Source organism: Nyctibius grandis, chromosome 1 (genome assembly GCF_013368605.1).
Source record: "Nyctibius grandis isolate bNycGra1 chromosome 1, bNycGra1.pri, whole genome shotgun sequence".
In the NCBI taxonomy this organism is placed as follows: domain Eukaryota; kingdom Metazoa; phylum Chordata; class Aves; order Nyctibiiformes; family Nyctibiidae; genus Nyctibius; species Nyctibius grandis.
In genome coordinates, this window is record NC_090658.1 from 51,231,075 (window position 1) to 51,237,074 (window position 6,000).

Genomic DNA, 6,000 nt, shown 5'->3' on the forward strand with positions numbered 1-6,000 from the left:
TACTCGGCACTGGTGAGGCTGCATATTGAGTACTGTGTTCAGTTCTGGGCCCTGCACTTCAAGAAAGATGTTGAGGTGTTGGAGCGAGTCCAGAGGAGGGCGACCAAGCTGGTGAAGGGTCTGGAGGGTCTGACCTACGAGGAACGGCTGAGGGAGCTGGGGTTGTTTAGCCTGGAGAAGAGGAGGCTCAGAGGTGACCTTATTGCAGTCTACACCTACCTGAAGGGAGGCTGTAGTGAAGTGGGAGTTGGCCTGTTCTCCCAGGCAACTAGCGATAGGACAAGAGGGCACAGCCTCGAGCTTCGCCAGGGGAGGTTCAGGTTGGACATCAGGAAGAATTTCTTTTCAGAAAGGGTTATTAGACATTGGAACGGGCTGCCCAGGGAGGTGGTGGAGTCACCATCTCTGGATGTGTTTAAGAAAAGACTGGACATGGCACTTAGTGCCATGGTCTAGTTGACAGGGTGGTGTCAGGGCAACAGTTGGACTCGATGATCCCAGAGGTCTCTTCCAACCTGATTGATTCTGTGATTCTGTGATTAAGGTACCACAATTTACTCTAGAAGAGAAAGCCAAAGGGGAATGCGGGAGCTGCAAATAAAGGAAGGTGAATTTATGTATGCGAGTGGGTTCAGACAAAGAGATTAGACAGAAGACATCTGTGATTGTGACAGGGAGGTATAAACACTTAAACAATTAAAGAAGCTATGAGCTTTTGTTGCTGCTGTTTTGTGTAATTAAGCAAGCATGCCTTATCTATTAAGTCCATGTGTATAAAACTTACATTCAAGGAAGGATTTTTATTCTTTACATTCCACTGTCCTTTATAAGACAAAAGAATTTCCCTCCCTCAAAATAAATAATTCTTTATTTAAAAGCTCTGTTGCATGCGTGTACATTAAAATAACACAAGTCTTTAATCTCTAAAAAGAAATACCGAGGCTAAAGAGTGTTTGTATGTTGTGGTCCATTCTAACTCAGCATTAGACTTGAGACACTGTCCTCTTCCAGTTAGTTGAGGGACCATCAAGATAGCTTTACAGAAGGCTGGGTATAGAGAATCTGAAATATCAGAGAGAAGACGGCAACTGAAAGGAGCTGATAATCAAAAAAAAAAAAAAAAGCCAAAGAAACACATGATTTGCACTTCTGTTTAGGAAATTCCAGATTCACTTTTTTCCTGATGCAGACCAAGAAAAAAAAAACAAAAAAACAAAAAAAACCCAAAGCAAACAAACAAACAAAAACAAACAAAAAACCCAAAACGATACAACAAAATAAACCAAACCCTCAAACAAAAAACCCTAAAAAGCCAACCAAACAAAACCCACCAAAAAAAACCCCAACCAAAAACCAAACAATCCGTTGTGCTGAGTAGCCAGTTTGACAGCTAGAGAACTTGCAGGCTGAAGAAGCTGGCCATTGAGCAACCCACATTCTTGGCATGCTCTGGAAGCAGGATGTTCAGGCTGATGTTTGTTGCATTGGCACTTTTAACAGTTGTGGTATTCAGGAAAGCTTAAGCTTCACTGAATCACAGAATCACAGAATGTTAGGGATTGGAAGGGACCTCGAAAGATCATCTAGTCCAATCCCCCTGCCGGAGCAGGATTGCCTAGACCATATCACACAGGAATGCATCCAGGCGGGTTTTGAATGTCTCCAGAGAAGGAGACTCCACAACCTCTCTGGGCAGCCTGTTCCAGTGTTCAGTCACCCTCACCGTAAAGACGTTTTTCCTCCTATTTATGTGGAACCTCCTGTGTTCCAGCTTGCACCCATTGCCCCTTGTCCTGTCAAGGGATGTCACTGAGAAGAGCCTGGCTCCATCCTCTTGACACTTGCCCTTTACATATTTATAAAGATTAATGAGGTCACCCCTCAGTCTCCTCTTCTCTAAGCTAAAGAGACCCAGCTCCCTCAGCCTCTCCTCATAAGGGAGATGTTCCACTCCCTTAATCATCTTCGTGGCTCTGCGCTGGACTCTCTCTAGCAGTTCCCTGTCCTTCTTGAACTGAGGGGCCCAGAACTGGACACAATACTCCAGATGCGGCCTCACCAGGGCAGAGTAGAGGGGGAGGAGAACCTCTCTTGACCTGCTAACCACACCCCTTCTAATACAGCCCAGGATGCCATTGGCTTTCTTGGCCACAAGGGCACACTGCTGGCTCATGGTCATCCTGCTGTCCACTAGGACCCCCAGGTCCCTTTCCCCTACACTGGTCTCCAACAGGTCTGTCCCCAACTTGTACTGGTACATGGGGTTGTTCTTGCCCAGATGCAGGACTTTACACTTGCCCTTATTATATTTCATTAAATTTCTCCCCGCCCAACTCTCCAGCCTGTCTAGGTCCCTCTGAATGGCTGCGCAGCCTTCCGTTGTGTCAGCCACTCCTCCCAGTTTTGTGTCATCAATATCATCAAGTAGAAACTTTGCATTAGAAAATCTGAACCAGGAGTGACTGTTTGTTCACTTGAACCTGGCAGATCCAATATGGGGTACAAGTAGGTATCCATCCATATTTGAATACACTGCAGATGCTATTGCTGAGTAATTCTCCTAGTGGCTTCTTGTACACATAAAATATGAAAGAGAATGAAGCATAATACAAGTGATTGAAAGAGCTATTCTGTTTATGTGTTGTGGTTTCTTTCCTGCTAGATTGTAGAGGTTTGGTTGAGTGAGAAGGGGCACGATCCTGTGTCAGTCACTGAGCAGTCTGAACAACCCAGGATTTGAGCAAGGGTTAAGCCCAGAGCTAGCGACCTTGCACTCCCCTTGCACGGAGCAGAACAAAGAACCTCGTGGTGCCTGCTTCGCGGGAAGCAAAACTACATCCGGGAGGGGAGGGGGCGGTCACGGCTCTGAATATGTAAACCTATGGACCAATCACAAGTGCGATCGGGGCGCGCGATTAACATATGCATAGTCTATATAACTACTGCTTTCTTTGTTAATAAACGAGAAGCTTCCATAGTCACATTGAGATCGCGTAGCTTACTCCAGACCGTTCCCCAGCACCTGCGAGCGCGCCTCCCCCGGTTTTCCCCTTACTACACTAGATAGTGAAAGCAAGAGGAAAGGTAGTCCTTGTTGAACCTAGGAAAGAAGGTAAGACCACTTGATTGGGTGCCTGAAGTAGCTGGAATGTGATGATTTACAAGGAAGTCTATGACAAGTGAAGTCTGTCCTTGACCACATGTGGTATGTGTGCAGGGGCATGTAAATTTGTGAGTATGGCTATGAAAATGTACCTACTTTTAATGCCTAGTTTAGATAAGATTTCCCTGTGAGGAAGGCTGGGTTTCAGGAATCCATCCAGATCCTTCCTTCATCTTTACAACATCAATTTCCATTTCATGATGCCAGAAAGATACATCTTCCTCATCCGTGTGGATTCTCCCTTTTGCAGTCTGGGATGTGTGTCCTGTTCTTGATATGTGAAATCTTACTCTAAGTTTTGGACTAAAGCCTTCTTGAAAAATTCGTGAGGCTCAAATGGTCAGTTATCTTCCCCCTCCTCTCCACAGATACTTTTTTTTATTTCCAGGGAGGAGAGAGACAAAATGCTAAATTGCCGAATGATATTTTCTTTAGCTGGAAATATGGGGGATTTTGCAAAGAAAACTGTTCATCTGAGAGAATTGCCAAAGTATGCATCCTCAAATACTTGAGTAAGCTTTCAAAATAGGTTTACATATACCAAGAAAGATTAATGAATTTTCTGGTCCCAGAGTCTAACATTAAATGAAGTGCACATAAAAAAATGCAAAACGTGTTGGATTTTGTTGAATAAGCATAGACATTAAGAGATTTTTTTTTTTGTAGTCTGCTAAATGTGGGTAGCAGTAGTGAATGATAGATGAAATATCTATCCTTGGTGTACTTTAAAATTACAGAAAAATAGTGCTATATAAACTTTAGTTTACTGTAATCATAAAAGATCTTAACAATAAAGACATTGTGAAGTGCAGCTTTACTTTTAATGAAATGAAATGCCCATTTGCATAGATTTCATGACTTTTTTTCCTTATTTGAAGTTCCAGTAAACTTCATGGTGAAAGTTCTTTCTGAAATCCTAATTCTGTAAGGAGAAGAGAAGCAGAAGTACAAATATTCAGATACAATTTATGTGATATAAAAATGCATATTTTTTTTTTTTATACTTTGGAATGAAAGTTATTTTTAATCTACAGATAGTAAGAATGTTAGAAACAAGATCCAAAAATGGAGACAGATGAATATTTCAGTTTCATCTGTAAAAACATTTCGGAAAGAAATTGTTCACACTGAAGTCTGTGCACTGAAAGCAGAGACTTTTTCATCATTATGGATGGGAAGACGCCTTCAGGGTAAGGCTTAGAATGAGACCTTTACTGCAGTCTTTATAATGGAAGTGTTATCAAGTACCTCTATTATAAAGCTGGAAAGATATTTTCATAGTTAAAATGTCTGTTTTCATTATTCTATTTCAGGACTTAATATGAGATACTTAACTATATCTTCAGCACGTAGGTATTTGAATACAAAGAGAGCTTTGTCTTAAACTCTGATTTCAGTGCTTAAAAACTGTTAGGCTATGTTTTTCTTGAGTCCTTGTGGCAGATGAAGACTTACCCTAAATAGAGGAGGGGCAGGTTAGACAGATGTTCTGTGGTTGAGGTTTTTGGGCTTTTATTGCTTTTCTCCTTTCTGCCTGCCCTGCAATCCTCCGGAGACTCCACTGATACCTTTCCTTGTGGTTGAGTGTCAGCCAAGGCACAGAGCATGCCCTGGTAAGCGCTCTGTGCTGGACTCCAAGGCTTGAACGTCTTGTGAGAAGAAATTGTGAGCGGCAAGTGGATTTTACCATTGTAGTCACCAGTCTTTATGTACTTAATCACCACTCTTTATAAATGGGGCTTTAAGAATGAAAGTCTTTAACACAGAGACTGAACACTCAGTTCAGAATGTGTGAGCTTCTGAACAGCCCACATCATAGATTGGGTTAATTGGTTAAAAATGCTCAGGAGCACTGCATATCCAACCTATGACAATAAAATTTGCTGATTCTTAATAGGCACAATGGGCTTCCTAAAGACTAATTTAAAATACGTGTATAAATGTAAGTCCTATTGTTTATCTTTTAAAATGTTTTTATTGCAAATATTTGTCTTTCATAATTTTGTGTACAAATGTTTCCATTTAAGACTTAAAGAAATATACAGCCCGTAATGACGCTAATGTGTTAAAACTGAGTAGCCTCAGAGATTTTCATAGTAATTACCATAGAATCATAGAAAGGTTTGGGTTGGAAGGGATCTTTAAAGCTCTAGTCCAATCCTCCTGTCACAGCCAGGGACATATTTCACAAGATCAGGTTGCTCAAAGCCCCAACACTTCCAGTGGTAAGGCATCCACAATTTCACCGGGCAACCCATTCCGCTGTGTCGGCACCCTCATAGTTTAAAAAAAAAATAGATTTCTTCTTTATGTCAAATCTAAATCTACCATCTTTCAGTTTAAAACCATTGCCCCTTGTCCTATCACTACAGGCTTTGGTAAAAAGTCTCTGACTTTCTTATAAGCCCCCTTTTTAGAGGGGGCAAGGTGGAGCAATTAATTAGAAGGTGGAAAAAATTTTCTAAACTTAGGAGAAAAGAAAAAGTAGAAAACTCAAGCTGCCAGCTTTCCAGAAGAGAGGACAGGTTTAGCAGATCTGATTCCGGAAAAATAAGACCTTTCTACACTAACAGGATATTCCTGCCACTGTTTCCCAGAAAGGTGTTAGTGGAATTTTTTGACTGCAGAAGACAGTATGGCAGAAGCTCTTTATTATCAGCAAATATCTTTAGTTTTTGATCAGGGGTTTGAATAGTCTGTAAATTCTTCTATTTAATTATATGTAATATTCATAATTGTCTTTATTTATGCATATCTCAATATAGACGAAAAATATCAAGGAAACTGATGAAAAGAATACTGCTTCTAGCAAAGTCACCTGGAAGCTCTTTTAACTT